The 17,543-nt window shown below is 37.3% G+C and overlaps 1 pseudogene; it reads right to left on the bottom strand.

Moving 5' to 3' along the window:
• Positions 1 to 14,345: 14,345 nt before the first annotated feature.
• LOC147509823 (small nucleolar RNA R71) lies at positions 14,346 to 14,439 on the bottom strand (annotated as a pseudogene).
• Between the last annotated feature and the right edge of the window lie 3,104 nt (positions 14,440 to 17,543).

Genomic DNA, 17,543 nt, shown 5'->3' with positions numbered 1-17,543 from the left:
ACCTACCTTTTCTAGATGCACTTAAGCATTTGCCTAAGCATGCCACATTTTTAAAGGACATGTGCACCAACAAATAACAGACAAATGTTCCTTAACAAGCCCTCCTTACTGAGCATTTTCCCTCGATTACTACTACCAATAGTGTGGTTAAATACAAAGACCCAGGTCGACCAATTGTACCATGCACGTTGGGAGACAAGTATACCAATACCACACTTTTAGACCTAAGCGCCAGTGTTAACCTACTTCCCTACTAGTTATTTAAGCAGTTAGGTCTTCATAAATTAAAACCTACCAATATGACTCTACAACTCGCGGATCACTCCATCAAGTACCCAAAAGGCATAGTAGAAAATGTCATAGTCAGTCATTCTAGATACTCAAGTAGCCTGTGACTCCATTCCTATCATTTTGTAACTTCTATTTCTTGCAATTGCTAACACTCCCATAAATTTTCGGGATAGTTCAATGACATTGTCTATTGGGAACCTTTTTGTCGAAGTCAACGTGTTCAAATTAATGAAACAATTTTCCGATCTTATAATGGAGGGTGAGATTAGCTTGGTCGATAGTCTGGCACAGGAATATTTCGAAAACTCTTTTCCCCCAGATGAGGTACACCAATTTCTTTCTTTTGATAATCCTGAGTTTGATGATGACTCGTACATTAAGGATGTCCACGCATTATTAGAGTCAGTACCTCTATTTGACCCTATTGCTGTGTTGCCAACTGATTCAGAAGAACCAGACTCACTCTTTTCCATTGAAGAGACGGACCCTTATGAATCCTTGATCCCTACTCCTCCAACTCCAGATTTAAAACCTCTGCCCGCTGATTTGAAGTACGTGCATCTCGATCCCGATGGTAGTCACCCTATAATAATTTCTTCGCACTTGACTACCGACGAAGAAGCACGTTTGATTCGTGTCATTCGTGAAGACCGCTCCACTATCGGATGGTCTTTAGATGATATCAAAGGAATAGACCCTAGTGTATGCACGTATCACATACATCTGGATGGCGACTCAAAGACATCGCGAGAACCGTAACGTTGCCTTAACCCCGCCATGAAAGAGGTGGTGAGGGAGAAAGTTTTACGTTTACTTGATGTGGGTATCATATACCCTATCTCTGATAGTGACTGGGTTAGTCCTATCCACGTTGTTCCCAAAAAGTCCGGCATTCAAGTTGTACAAAATGAAAATGGTGATTGCATCTCCACTCGCATTCAATTAAAATAGAGAATTTGCAATGATTATCACAAACTTAATGCCAGAACACGTAAAGATCACTTCCCTCTCCCATTCATTGACCAGATGCTAGAACGTTTAGCAGGTCATACTTACTACTATTTTCTTGATGGCTATTCTGGCTATTTCCAAATCGTTATCGATCCCGCCGATTAAGAAAATACAATTTTCACATGTCCCTTTATAACCTTTGCATACAAACGAATGCCTTTTGGTATTTGCAATGCCCCAGGCACTTTCCAACGCTGCATGCTTCACATTTTCAGTGATATGGTGGAACGTTATATGGAAGTCTTTATGGATGAATTTTCCATTTATGGAAATTCCTTTGACGACTGTCTATCCAACCTTTCTAAAGTGTTAACACGTTGCGAAGAGAAAAATCTGGTACTTAATTGGGAGAAGTGTCATTTCATGGTTACCAAAGAACTTGTTCTAGGTCATATTATTTCGAAAGACGGGATAGAGGTGGATAAAGCTAAAATTGTTAAAATTGCTTCGCTACCTATCCTACAAATAGTTCGTGATATCTGTGCCTTTTTAGGCCATGCTGGGTTTTATAGGCGATTCATTAAGGATTTTTCTAAAGTTGCTCAACCCTTAACCAATCTCATGCTTAAGGATGCGATATTCAACTTCAATTTCAATTTCAAACAAGCTTTTGATACTCTAAAAACTGCCTTGACTACCGCTCCTATCATTCAACCCCCTGATTGGTCTCAACCATTTAAACTGATGTGTGACGCTAGCGACTTTGCTATTGGCGCCATACTAGGCCAACGACGTGATGACAAACCCGTTGTCGTTTACTACGCTAGTAAAACTCTTAATGACACTCAACGTAATTACACGACAACTGAGAAAGAGTTCCTAGCTGTTGTCTATGCTTTGGACAAATTTTGCCCTTACTTGATTGGATTATCCACCATCGTATATATTGACTATGCCGCTATTCGGTACCCACACGCGAAAAAGGATGCGAAACAGCGATTGTTCCGCTGGATCTTTCTCTTGCAAGAATTCACCCTGGAAATCAATGACAAGAAAGTGATAGAAAATTAATCGGCCTAAATAAAGAGGCTAATTAAATCCTTACTTTACTTATACTAATACTCGCAAGCGCACGAGGTCTATTGTAATAGGTGCGCAAGAACGAGGTCGATCCCACAGGGATTGCTACTTAGGACAACTGAATACTAAAATATTACCTAACCTAAGTCGAACAATATTTGTTGAGAAAATTGGAATTAACTACTACTAAAATTAACTAATTACTACGAAGGCAATTAACTAAAGAATTTGGTTCAGATGATTGGAGAGGAACTAGGACTTTAAAATCCACTCTAGACTTTTCAATAAATATTTTAGGACTGGGGTTTAATGTTTCAGTTTAATACGAGAAACACTCGAATGAGAATTCGGTGTTTACCCAAAGATGTTATCGTGACAAAACAATTACATAAAAGTATCTTCCAAAATTCAGCACTAGAGATCAAACTTAAAAGATTAATTGTCTTTTAACAGCACAACTAATTTCTAAATTTGATATTGATAATAGAAATCAGGCTATGATTAGTAGTTAATCAGTTCACACTACCTAGGATGCTTGACATACAAGGTGCAAGAACATAACAACTATTGATCGAGAATGAAACGAAAGAAGACTAACATTTAAATATAATTATAACCATAAAAACCCAATCTCAAAATAATTACATCAAAGGATAGGGCTTCATCTTAGCCCTAGCCAAATAATTTAGCAATTCATAACAATGGAACTGAAAATAAAGAAAAGGTTAGGAGAACCCATTTCGACAGTGAAGTCTCCTTGGCCTTCCTTCGTCTCGTTCTCGGTTTCCGTGTGTCTCCAATCTTCCTCCACTTTTCTGTATGTTCTTAGTTTTGCTGTGTTGTTGTAGGAACCGTTATTCAGAATGCAAATATTTCTACAAACAACGAGAACCACGCGTAGCGGAATTAATGGGTTCTCACGATTTTGAAAGAGAACATACCTTTTAGATCCGGTTTTGATAACTCTGAGAATCCAAGCTTTATGAATCCGAATCAACAATCAACCTCTTGATCTTCTGTTGTATTCCTTTAGAATAGATTGGACGTTGTGTGGGCAACGATCTACCAATCCCCTTATTTCTCTCAAGATCAGAAACGAATTTAGATCTACTTTTCTTGCCTCTTTTTCAGAACAATGAATAGTGAATTTTGGCCAGAGAGAGAGAGAGTATTCTATTTATAGACTACAACAGGGACCATGAGGAGAAATTAGGGTTGGGCCTCCTGACGAGCTTGGGTTTCCCATGTTCACCCCGAACACACGGCCCAAGTCCGTTAACAAATGGCTTATTCCACTAAAGGCCATTGTTGCACTACCGCCCTAATCCCAAATTACGTGTCAGCGTTTATGGGCTCCATATTATATGCTCCTTGATCTCCCCGTGTTTAAGATATCGAATGTCTGTTGATTAAGTCAAGTTACTGACAACTACATTAATCAACTTCTTATGTGCTTGAGTAGTACCACTCAACCTCATTGTCATGTCAGAATAAATCCACATGCAGGGTTTACATGACATTTTTTTTGAGCTCCTCAAGGGGACATCATCAACCTGACTTCTTGCAGGACACAGATTCATTCTATAATCAACATAACACCTTACATACAATGTCATTACCCAATCCATCGAGTTTGTTGATTAACAAATGAATCTCGCTCATTGATGATTTAAAGCAATGTACATGCACCTGTTATTATATCCGGATTAGGAAGACAATCATCCATAATAACAGAGGCGTTTGTTCTCTTATGTAGTCAGTATAAGGAGAAACAACCTCACTTGGTCATGTTCAATACACACAAAGTGTACTAGTGTAATCCTATAGTCAAGATAGACTAATACCAGATTATACTACAACCGTACTAATGGTTTGTCCAAATCCATCTAGGTTGTGAACGATTATTTATACTTTATAAGGTACTAATGATATGATCTTCTGTGTGTTCATACCATATCATCTACAACATAAAGTATTAGACATATGCATATAACTAATAACATATATAATATGCATAACATTTGCCCATATGATTCTCATTCAAAATATAAAGAATTAAAGTTAATACAAAAGTAATGCTTTTAGTATATAACCCTATCAGTTGTGTATATTCTGGAGCGCCCCTCCTTTTTGGTTCCACTTAGTATATATATGAACTTCATTCGGTTAAGGCATTGACTTGTGTTTTAATGGAAATAGAAAGATTTTATTTAGGGGCGAAAATTTTGGGGATTGGGCGATCAAATCAGCAAAAGCTGGTTTCGGTCTTGTGATCGAAATAGAAAATCCAAGCCCAAAAGATGGGTATTGTTTGCCAAGATAACCAAGGAATCTAAGTGCTGATCAGGTAGTCTGGGTTGTATAGGATAGACGGTAGATTGAGTGGCTTGGTTGGTTTGGATATTTAATTTGTATTTGGAATTAAAGGAACATTTTTCTATTTCTATTTGTGAGAGACGATGGGTGGAGAGTGATCAGGTGGTCTAAGGTTTAGATATTATGGTGGTCTTAGTTTGGTTGCACATGGGCTTCTATTGATTGGTCTTTAGTTCTTGGGCCAACTTATCTTGGGCCAAAATTCCATTTTCTTTTATTTCCTCTTGTCTTTATTCATATTCTTAACAAGGCCCAACCAAAGGCCCATCTAGTGATCCAAATGCAAATAATAACCCATTTCACGCTCTTTCGAGACACCTCCCATGAACAGTAAAACCAATGTTAGCCAACCTAATCTCGAACTCATGCATTTTCGTTAGTTTTGACACATTTAATTAACTTAACTTCAATTCCTGTAAAATTATCGAAAATACACTAACTAAATCAAATGAATAAATTAAACGAACTAACTAATATAAAATTGGGCGTGAATAATGTAATATTTATGCGCTTATCAAATACCCCCAAACTTATATTTTGCTAGTCCTCGAGCAAAACTAAAACTAAACTAATAACAAAAATTCTAACTCACTTTTGTAGGAATCACGATTACACTCAGCATGTGTAACAAGCCTTTTAAACCCCTAAGTTTGCCCTAGTGGACGAGTTTAGTCTCGTGAGAGTTTTCAGAGAAGATACTCACAAACTTCATCTATACTATAACGACTAAGAAATAACAGTAATGTTTCTTTAATTTAATCTCAGGTGTCTATACGTCTCACTAGCAAGGAATAAAGAATACTCATTGTAAAACCTAAGTTAATACATGCATAATAATCAAATCATCTAAAAATAAACATACATGCAATGAACAATGCTATGAAATGCAATGGCAGGTCCGTTTATGAAACTTTTGGAATAGCGTCCCTAAGTAGGTCCTCACAAATGTGTTAAGACAAAAATACTCTAACTTTCCACTCAGATTTTGCTCACTCCAGTGTGTAGTGGGCACACTTTTCCTCTCAATCTTAATGACATCCAAAGGAGCCGAGGTTGATCAAACACATCTACCACTTACTATCACACCAACCTATTCCTAATTGAGCTAAAGGTCTTTATTAGGTGTTATGTATGGCTTAGGTGATAATTTAAGAATAAATGGAATAGATAAACAAAATAGACAAGTCTGAGAAAATAAGGTCTTGAAATTATGTAACTAGAGAAAACCTTGTTCTTGCTTTTGCTTCTACACTTTTGCTTCCATCCTTAGCTCTTTTGTTTTGGCTTTTGACTCATTTGATTCTGTTTTTGGAGTTCTAAATTTTTATTTTATTATTTTGGAAACTTTCTTTTCTTTTCTATTTCTTTTGAAGCAACTAACCAATATTTGTTTCTGTACAAATTTTTCTCTTCTCTTTCACTTCACTTCATCCTATTTCTCAAACTTACCTGAATGGGTAGGCTATTTTTATTGTTATTTTGTTTTTATAAAGGGTAAAGAATGTGCGGTTTATGAAAAGGCTAATGAAAGGCTCAGTGGGGCTACTAGCGGAAAAAATATTCTTTAGGTTTGAATTTCTGGCTATATCAATCCAAAGATGACCTAAATTCTCTTTTAAGATATAGTATGGTGATCAAACAAGTGGACATGTGTTTTCTCTACTTGGAATTAACTTCTCCCTTGTGTCATCACTCAAATATTAACTCGTATGAGGCTTTTAGGCTAGATTCTCATAGGATATGAAAATTAAGCACTCTAACCTAGGTCTACTGCCAAATATAACCATGATGTTCATGCACAATATTTATGAAAAGATGCAGAAACTATTACCTATATATTAACCTAAGTTTCTAATAACTACTCTTAATTCAAATGCTAACTGAGACTTCTAGACTATAATCATCATAGAAAATGAAACAATACCACTACCCCTAAGTGCATAGTATAAATAAGTTTTATTTTTCGCTAAACAAAATATTTTGTTCCCCCAAACTTATTTTAGGCATTGTCCTCAATGTTGACATAGATGCTCAATTCCAAAAATTAAACACATTGACAAGTAAAAGAATAAAGAAATAAGTTACCAATAGCTCCATGAACGAAAAATAAAACTCGAGTCACCTGTAGAAATTAGTACCTTACTAAAGATAGAACAATGATAATATAGAAAAAGGAACCAATGTACTACGACGACTACAATGTGTCACGTATCTCATTCCATAGAGTTACACGTCTCTAAAAAAGCGGAGAAAAGGTGCTAAAGTGGAATGCATGAGATATGTGCACATAAGACACAACAAAAATAAAAACATGGGTTCCCTCCCACAAACGCTACAGTTAACATCTCTAGCAGACGAATGCTTCACACAACTGATCAGTGCTATGAGTTGGAGTCATCAATAGCAAATTTTCAGTTTTTTTTTTTTTTTTTTTTAGAAGCCTAAGTGTGTACTGCAGCTCAGTTTTGCCTTGCATAAGCAGCGACTTCCAGCCTATCCTATTTCGTGGCGATTTTTTTTTTTTTTTTAAATTATTTATTTATTTTTTTTTAGAGAAAAATCCATTGTTGGTTTTAGACAAATGCTATGACACGTGGCTTTTCTGGAAAAATTTCGATAGAGTCTACTCTGTATTTTCAATATTTCATAAATATAAAACTTGTCATAACTCATCAGATACCACTCAGATTTCAACCAGATAATAGTCAAGTATGCAATCTCAAGCAAAATATCCTGCAATGTTCAATGTATAAATTCCACCCCAAACTGAAATAAAACACACCCAACCTTGTATCACTTAAAAAGATATGCAAATGCAAGGAACGGTAAATAAACATGAGACCAGGCAGCTAAGAAATAGTAATAATGTCATCAGATCTTGGCCAAGCAGATAACACTTTCAAGTCATCTTTCCTTACCCAAATAGCACGAACCTTAGCTAAATGGTATCTAGGTTGTGTATGTTTATATTTCACTCCCATTATCTTACCATGATTCTTAGGCAAATTATAATCACATCTCATAGGTCTATTAGATAGACTAGATATAACAACATCATTAGCATGGTTATGAGATGGAGCACATGATTGTGGAACCTGGTTCAAATAGTTACCTTGGTTTACACAAGTATTAGATTTATACCAAAACTGAAATTCTCTTTTTCTAACCTGACAATGATATTTCATATGACCCTGACCACCACAATAATGACAAACAATGTGAGGCCTAGGACTTTCAATATGAGTAGTGGAAAGGACAGTAGCTAGGACACGTTCTAGAGAAGATGGAGCTGACTTAGAACAAGTAATAATACTATCGTGATCACTGGAACACTCCCCAGCATTTGGGATCGTATCCAAATTTTCAGCACCATTACATGGATTTTGAAATGTCATATCGGAGTCGAAATTCTTTTGCAAAAGATCAAAATAAGTTTCAATAGCTTTTTGACTTTTCTTAATCATGCGAAACTCACTTTCCAAAGATTTATTCATATCAAGAAGAGATTCATTCTCCGCTTTCAATTTATTAGCAACACACATCGTCTCATTAGCTTGAGAACTCAAAACAATGTTTTCACTCTCAAGAGATAGCATCCTCTCAGACAACTTCTCATTTTCCTCAAGTAATTGCTTATTTTTCTCTAACAAATCAAGATAATCCTTAGGAAATTTCTCATGAATGTTATTCACTTACAACAACACAGCTAGGGTCAAAACATGGAATGTAAGTACTAGAGAGAGGGACGATGGAATTAGAACATGAAGAGTTAACTTCAAGAGTACTATCAAAAGAGAGTTCATCAGATAGAGTATGCACCACCGCTTTTAGTACATCATCATCATCACTATCAGACAACCAAAAATCATCATCCAAAATTGAACTAGCGTCATTATTAGTGCTTAATTGTTTGCTAGTAGTCTCGATCATATTAACCTCATAAATATTCTCTAACTCTCCAAGTTGTTTGCTCACATCAAAAACATTAAGCTCGACTGTCATATTACCAAAAGAAATTTTCATAACCATTCCTACAATTTATAATGGCATTAGTTGTAGCCAGAAATGGTCTACCAAGAATCACAGGAATATTTCCTTTAGAATTTTGGACAGGTTGAGTATCAAGAACCACAAAGTCCACTGGAAAATAGAATTTATCCACTTGAATCAAAACATCTTCAACAACACCACGAGGGATTTTAATAGATTTATCAGCAAGTTGTAGTGTTATTGGAGTAGACTTAAGCTCTCCTAATCCTAATTACACATAAATAGAATAAGGGGGTAAATTCACACTTGCTCCCAAATCAACTAAAGCTTGCTTAATCCTATGGCTTCCTATAACACACGAAATGGTGGGACAACCGGGATCCTTAAACTTAGGAGGAGTTTTGTATTGAATGATTGAGCTGACTTGCTCTGTAAGAAAAGCTCTCTTCTGCACATGCATCTTACGTTTCACAGTACACAAATCTTTTAAGAACTTGGCATAGGCAAGAACTTGCTTAATAGCCTCAAGAAAAGGAATATATATTTGAACCTTTTTAAAAACATCCAAAATTTCATTAGATTGTGTTCCTTTCTTAGCCGGAAGCAACCTTTCTGGAAAAGGAGCTTTAGGTATATAAGATGGCACAGGGTTAGTCTCCACAGCAGTAGGAGGTTCCACATCCTTCTTAGAAGTATTATGACTATCGGATTCACTCACATCACTCTCCTCCTGCTCACACTTTATAGGATCAGATCTTACCTCAGTGCTTTTAGGCATCTCAACCCTATTATCTACATATTTTCCACTCTTAAGAACAGTGATAGACTTGGCTTGCTCCTGGTGTTGATCTTGGGTTGATTTAGAACCTATTTCAAATTGACCCCTTCGGCTAGCTACTGGTTGACTAGGAAACTTACCCTTCTCTCTCTCATTTAAATTACTAGCAATCTGACCCATTTGAATTTCCAACTTGGTGAACGATTGTGCTAACTTTGCAAGGGTTTCCTCTAAAGGTGGAGGTTTCGGTGGTTGGGGTGCATACTGCTGCACTGGGTTTGAGTTACCCACAGGCCCTCCCTGATGTATACCTTTAAACTAAGATAAATTGGGGTGGTTACGCCATCCAGGGTTATACGTGTTAGAATTAGGATTATTAACTGGCTTTTGGTACGAATTAAAAGCATTGACTTGTGCATTAATGCCAGGGCAATGATCTATAATGTGATCAAGACTTTCACACAATAGGCACCCAGGGACTTCCACATTATTAACCAGAGCTAGAAAGTTTGCTTCTTTTTCCAGCTCGAGAGCTTCAACTCTTCTAATTAAAGCGTCCATCCCAGTGTTCGTGTCAAATTCCTTGTCAACGTAGAACAAACCCTTATGTGTAGTATGTCAAATTAGGCTTCCGACTAGTCTCCCATTGCTAGACATTTTTAGAGACTTCTTCTAAAAAGGTCCACGCTCCATCTACAATTTTATCACAGAAATCTCCAGTACTCATGGTCTCAATCATAGCCTTAGAGTTAAAATCAAGACCCTCGTAGAGAATTTGCACCAGCCTACCCTTTTCTAGGCTATGGTTAGGACACTGCAAGAGCATGTCCTTAAACCTCCCCATACACTTCCATAATGACTCTCCATCAGTTTGGCAAAAAGATGACAAGTATTTTCTGAAAGCAGTCGCCTTATCAGTAGGGAAAAAGTTATTTAAAAATACAATGCATAACCTTTCCCATCCCGTTATGGAATTCGATGGGAGAGTGTGAAACCAACTTTTGTCTTTTTTTTTAAAAGAAAATGGGAATAATTTTAATTTTATAGCTTCGCCACTAAACTGTTGAAGCTTAATAGTCCCACAAATATCCTCAAATTCCCTTGCATGAAGATATGGATCTTCCTCCTCCGTTCCCCTAAACTTAGGAAGGAGCCCCAGCAGATTGGGCTTCAACTCAAAGTGATTAGCATTGGTTGCAGGGGGAACGATGCGAGATGGTTGGGTTGTCCTAGTAGGATATATATATTCCTTAATAGATCTAGGTACTTGGGCAACCACATTATTGTTATTACCCTCCATGTCAGCAAAAATTGGTGTATTGCCAACAACAGTTACGAGTACCTCTAACTCGGGGTGTCTATTTCTCCTAAGGAGAGTGCGTTCAATCTCAGGATCAAATGGTGCAACAGGTGTGTTATCAGACCAAGTTACTATCATAAACTACTTCTAAAACCTAAGACTCTAATAAAAAATGTAGATGATTCACACAGAAACAATACCAAACAAAAATTTCAACCCAGACTGAATTTTAAAACTTGTTTAATATATTTGCTCCTAAACCCAAATAACACGATTCCCAGTTCTTATGCAAAAGCACCGTCACTCGATCCACGTGTCAAAAGGGTTTTCCTAGTGAGCGGGCTAAACCTGTCCTAATGCAAGATGCTTAAGGATGGTCAAATGTGAATTAACCTTCCTAAATGCAAGAAACAATAAAAACAAGCAAAACACACAAACAAACAAAGTCCAAGCCCACAAAGGAAAGAGACGTACCTCCGACGTGAGCCTTCGAAGGCTACTTGCGACGCCGGGTGGCAACAAACAAGTAACTTCCTAAAAATCCACAAGAAAGTCACGACTATTAGCTTCGTAAGAAAAATTCTTTGCTTACTGCCTGCGCAAATAACAATTAGACGCGGAAACTAAGAAATAAGAAAACTACGACTAAACTTAAACTACGAATCACGATAAATAAAATTTTAACACTCAATTGTACCACCACAATCCCTGGCAGTGGCGCCAAAAACTTGATAGAAAGTTAACCGACCTAACTAAATAGGCTAATTAAATCCTTACTTTACATATATTAATACTCGCAAGCGCACGAGGTCAATTGTAATAGGTGCGCAAGAACGAGGTCGATCCCACAGGGATTGCTACTTAGGACAATTGAATACTAAAATATTACCTAACGTAAGTCGAACAATATTTGTTGAGAAAATTGGAATTAACTACTACTAAAATTAACTAATTACTACGAAGGCAATTAACTAAAGAATTTGGTTCAGATGATTGGAGAGGAACTAGGACTTTAGAATCCACTCTAGACTTTTCAATAAATATTTCAGGACTGGTGATAAGAGCCCAAAACTGTAGTTTTAACCCTTTAACAGTCATACTTTTAGACCAATTATGTGAGTAATAATTAAGAGTTAACACTGATTACGTGTTTTTATGCATTTCAGGCTTCAAAGTCCATTATGTGCAGAAATGTGCCACTTTAGCGAGATAAAGGAGCAAAGGTCGGTTACTAAGGAGTTCCGTGATTAAAGGCCAAGTTTCGAGAAGACAAAGCCTTTCTAAAATCCCGGTCAAAAGCTGAAAAGTCGACGCCTTGCGAAAAACGAACACAAAAAGTCGCTAGAACTTCCGAAGGACATATCTTTGGACTCAGACCTCGGAATGGGGCCTACCTTATGTCAAAACGACCGGCTCGGAAAGATCTTTCCAATGGTCTAATCCTTGACCCAATCAGAGGAGCAAAAGTGGATGGAAAGTCTATTGAAGCCAACTGCAGCTGAAGAGGCCTTTTTGGACTGAAAGAATTGGGTTTTGGGCCTGATTCTCTGGCCCAAAACATGGCTCCAAGCCCATGCACGATTTTTGGATTTGAATGTATAAAAACAAAAGCTTAGCTCTTTGTTAATGGTAGATAGTTAGACCTAGAAATAGATTAGATTAGTAGCCTCCATTAATGAATTCTAGATCTAGTTTTTCATGTAGATTAATTAAGTTTAGTTCCATTTCAATTATTGTATTAGATTAAACCTTTGAATCTTGTTCTTCATTTTGATTAGATCAATAAAGTAGTATTTTTATCAATTTCGATTTTGTCATTTCCATTCCTAGATCTAATTTCAATTCCTGTCTTTATTTCAATTGAGTCATTAAATTAGATTTCATTATTGTTTAATTAAGTAAATTTCAATTCTTTATATCATGTTTAGTTTAAATGTAATCGGAAATGATTATGTAATGATTCTCGGCTAAACCACCATTAGAGGGGTTGAGAAGCCTTGATGAAAGCTTGATTCGAATATCGTAGAATCGTCGTAATTTCCTTTCCACTCTAGAAAAACTGATTAGTTCACCATGAGAATGGGTTTAATCGTTCACATGCTAGTTATGAATTGGTAGGAATGCCATGTGTAATTAGGGATTAGGAAGAACCAATTGTTCTCAAGAAGCGATTCAATTCGGATTCTGACGATTAAATGGTTAATAGGATTAAGTCAAGTTAAGGTGGAATCAATCCCCCTCTAACTCCTTATCATAGAATCAACGTAGCATTCCCTTAGTTATTCCCATCGTTGACTAGTTGCATTTTATGGGTAGTTGCATCGTAGTCTAGTTGCCTTTTTCGTAAATCTCTCATTAGACTTTAAGTTTAGAGTACTTACACTTGAGAACATAGCATGCGAAAGGACTAAGAGTGGAACGAATCACTCTACTCCACTATATCTCAATAGAGTTGAGAGTAGAATCTTTGATAAACTTAGGCATCATAATCTAGTTTAGTTTTACTTGCGTTTGTAAGTTTCTTCGCTTTATTTCGTAGGTAAAACTATTCATTTTATCTTTTATCAAATGGCGCCGCTGCCATCTTAGTTTCACTTTCGCATTGTTTTCGTAGTGTTAGTACTTTTCTTAAAGTCCCATTTCACCCACCCACCCGTGTTTGATTCATACTGTGGTTATCCGATTCAACGTTGGAAAATTTCGGGAAAAATTACACTGAGCGCGACCGCGCCCTATAGCCTGGAGCAAAAATGCGACCCGCCCTAAAAACACTGTAATTTGAAAATTACCCGGAGCGCGACCGCGCCCTATCCGAGCGCACCCGCGCCCTTAGCAAATTTTGTCGGATTTCGACAGTTTTGATTTGAACTTTGATCTTTCATATTTTTCAGTGTTCTAACCTGTTATATACACTGAACAAGCATAAATAAGACGCTATTCATAAGCGAAGCAAGGACGCCTTGTCGGTATTCCTTTCTTCCACACCTCGCTCTCCTGTTAGAGGTTTATACTAGTATATCAGAATTGTTTGGAATGTTGATGTGTTTAGCTAAGTTTGGTTTTAGCCTTGTATGAGATTAAGGTCTGGCTGAACAAAAACACCGAACGTCATTACACAACAACGTCAACAAACAAGTCTATCTAGTATACCACCCACTACACCTCTAGCTACTATTTCACACACATTACCTGACACAATGCCCGACGAAGAAGAGAGGCCTCTCTCTGACTTCTACAAAAGCCTTGGCGATAGCCCCAAATCTTGCATCGTTCTAGCGGACCCACCACCGGGATTTCGAATCCCCAAATATTTTAATTTGTTACCCGTTTTCATGGATTAGACCATGAAAAACCTTATCGGCTACATCGCTAGGATTGAACAAGTCCTAACAACATTCCACAATCCTACGGTTGGTACGGAACAAATTAAATTAAGGGTATTCCCTTTCACCTTAGCCGATAAGGCGGCGTCTTGGTTAACTACCCAAACGCCTAATTCTGTGGACTCGTGGGCTAAACTTGTTCAGCTGTTTATGGAACATTTTTACCCACCCCTAAAGATGGATGAGATGCTTTCCAAGATTCATTTCTTTCGACAAAATCCTCATGAAACATTTTCAGAGGCTTGGAATCGTTTCACCGATCTCCTTATAGAGTGTCCACATCATAACTTAGCGAAAGACACGTTAGTTCGTGCCTTTTTCAAAGGACTTCTACACCACCATAAAGAAGTCCTTGACATAATGAATGGGGGTAGTTTCTTAAGCAAAGGAGCTTCGGAGGCTTATAAATTTTTAGAGGACCAAACTAAGCGAAATAACAACTGGGGGGGTAGTGACGATTACTCCCGCTCCGCTAGTTCTTCTTCAACAGTTAAGGCTACCAGTATGTTTGAGGTTAAATCAGATCCTGAGCTTAAAACTCTAATTGAATCCCACACAAAAAGGTAGAGGCCATTTACGGTACAACAAAAGCCAATCCCGTCATGAATGTAAATTCAAATCCATGTAGTTTCATTTGGAGCCCTGAGCATCCCGACTCCCACTGTCCTATAGCCTATGAACAGGCTTGTTCCATTAATAGTGAACCTAACGCCCCTTGGAGACAAAATCCCAACTTCGGTTGGAGAAATAACCAAAACGTCACACCTCAAGGGTACAATAACCAATATGTTAGGCCTACGCACAGCTTTAACCAAGCCCCACTACGACAAGGACAGGGTCATGAGAATTTTAATAATTATAACAACCAAGTGCAACCTCGACAAGGTCAAGCACAAGGTCAAAGTAGTTATAATAATTATAATGCTAGTAGAGGTATCGTTCCGGTAAATAATAACTATCCAAATCCACCCATAAATAATTCACTTGAAATAGTTCCAGTCACACCACCCGTGACTACTACACCCACACAACCGGATCGTCTTGACACCTTCATACAAGTGAGCCAAAAAACTTTCCAAACCATGGCTCAATCTAAACAACAGACTTCTACAATGCTAATAATTTAACCAAACGGTTGGCTCAAGATAAAGCCCAACCCAAAGGTGTGTTTCCAAGTAACGAAATACCTAATCCTAAAACACCAAATACAGCCCTTTGAGGTAACCGATAATACTAGTAGTGAATATGAAAATGTAGGTGAGCTAAAGACCATCACCACTCTCCTCGCTCAGCAGTGGTTGATAACAAAGTAACTATGCCTATAGTTACCCCACCATAGAGTCCCCTACACCTGCTATATTACTAGATACGAAATAGAAAACCAAGAGCTTACCAATTGTAGAGGAACCAGTTACAACAAAACCTAAGAAATAGGAAACCACGGTTAAACACCCAGGTAATACCATTGCTAAATATAGACAGAAACCACCGTTTCCACAAAAATTAGCCGTGTTAACTAGGGATACAAATTACGAGGAGATTAGGGATGTTTTTAAGAATCTAACTATAAACCTTCCCTTCCTCGAAGCTATAAAAAAGCTACCACACCATGCTAAGTTTCTTAAGGAATTGTGTACTACTAGGCGTAACACCAATATACCAAAAGACGACTTTTTAACAAAACAATTCCCAACTCTATTTGAACATAATTGATAACTGAATAATGAATAGTTTACCTACGAAATGAACGATGAATTCACAACGTAAGTAAACTAAAACTGGACTTTTACAAGTCTCAATTATCAATAATTCTTCTACTCTCAATCCTATGAGATAAAGTGGAGTAGGAAGTTCGTTCCACTCTTAGTCCTTCCGTATGCTTGTTTTCTAGTCTCAATACTCTACTTAAAGTCAATGAGAGCTTTACGAAGGGGCAACTAAACTATGGTGCAACTACCCACAAGATGCAACTAGTCGATTATCAGACAACTATGAGAATGCTACGTTGATTCGATGTTAAGGAGTTAGAGGGGGATTGATTCCACCTTAACTCAACTTAATCCACTAGCGACGAGTCGTCGTAATCCGAATTGAACTGCTACGCAGAACAATCGGTTATTCCTAATCCCTAATTACACATGGCATTTCTACCAATTTATAACTAGCATGTGAACAATTAAACCCATTCTCATGGTGAACTAATTATTTCTGGCGTGGAATAGAAATTACGACGACTCTACGATAAACGGAATCAAGCTTTCATCAAGGCTTCACAACCCCCTCTAATGGAGTTTAGCCTTGAATCATTCCGCAATCATTCCCATTTAGATTAAAACTAAACATAATATAGAGCATTGAAATTTACTTAATTAAACAATAAGGAAATCTAAATTAATGACTAAGATGAAATAAGAACAAGAATTGAAATTAGATCTAGAAATGGAAATGACAAAAATCGAAATTGATAAAGAATACTACTTTATTGATCTAATCAAATTGAAGAGCAAGATTCCAAGGTTTAATCTAATACAGGATTTGAAACTAATTAAATAAAACAATTAAATCTAGATCTAGAAGCTATTTTAATGGCTACTTTCTATTCTAAGCTATCTACCTAACCTAACTGCCATTAACAATGAGTTAAGCTTTTGTTCTTATACATTCAGATCGAAAAATCGTGCATGGGCTTGGAGCCATGTTTTGGGCCAGAGAATCAGGCCCAAAACCCAATTCTTCGATCCAAAAGGCCTCTTCAGCTGCAGTTGGCTTCCACAGACTTTTCGTCCACTTCTGCTCCTTTGATTGGGTCAAGGCTTGGACCATTGCAAAGCTCTTTCCAAGCCGGTCGTTTTGACATAAGGTAGGCCTCAATCCGAAGTCTGAGTCCAAAGATATGGCATTCGAAGTTCTCTGGCGACTTTTGCTCCTTTATCTCGCTAAAGTGGCACATTTATGCACATAATGGACTTTGAAGCCTGAAATGCATAAAAACACGTAATCGATATTAACTCTTACTTATTATTCACATAATTGGTCTAACGATATGATTATTAAGGGGTTAAAACTACAGTTTTGGGCTCTTATCAAACCACCCCAAACAAAGATTTTGCTTGTCCTCAAGCAAAGATGAGAAATTAGAATAAGTGACCAAAAATGGAGTTCTACCTAATCTCGTTTATTTGAGTGTGATTGCATTGACCATATGCAACAAGGCCTTAAACCACTAGGAATTCCCTAGTAGGGCCGAGTTATAGCCTCGTGAGAGTTTTTCGATGAAGGTACTACTCACAAACTTCATCTATACTACAACGACTAAGAAAATAAAACTATTGTTTCCTTATTCATGCTCCAAATTATCTATCGTCTCACTAGCTATGAACAAGAATAACCAAGT

This window comes from Coptis chinensis, chromosome 3 (genome assembly GCF_015680905.1).
Source record: "Coptis chinensis isolate HL-2020 chromosome 3, ASM1568090v1, whole genome shotgun sequence".
NCBI lineage: Eukaryota > Viridiplantae > Streptophyta > Magnoliopsida > Ranunculales > Ranunculaceae > Coptis > Coptis chinensis.
Note: the sequence above shows the minus strand (reverse complement) of the source record. Positions and strands in the feature narration are given on the sequence as shown.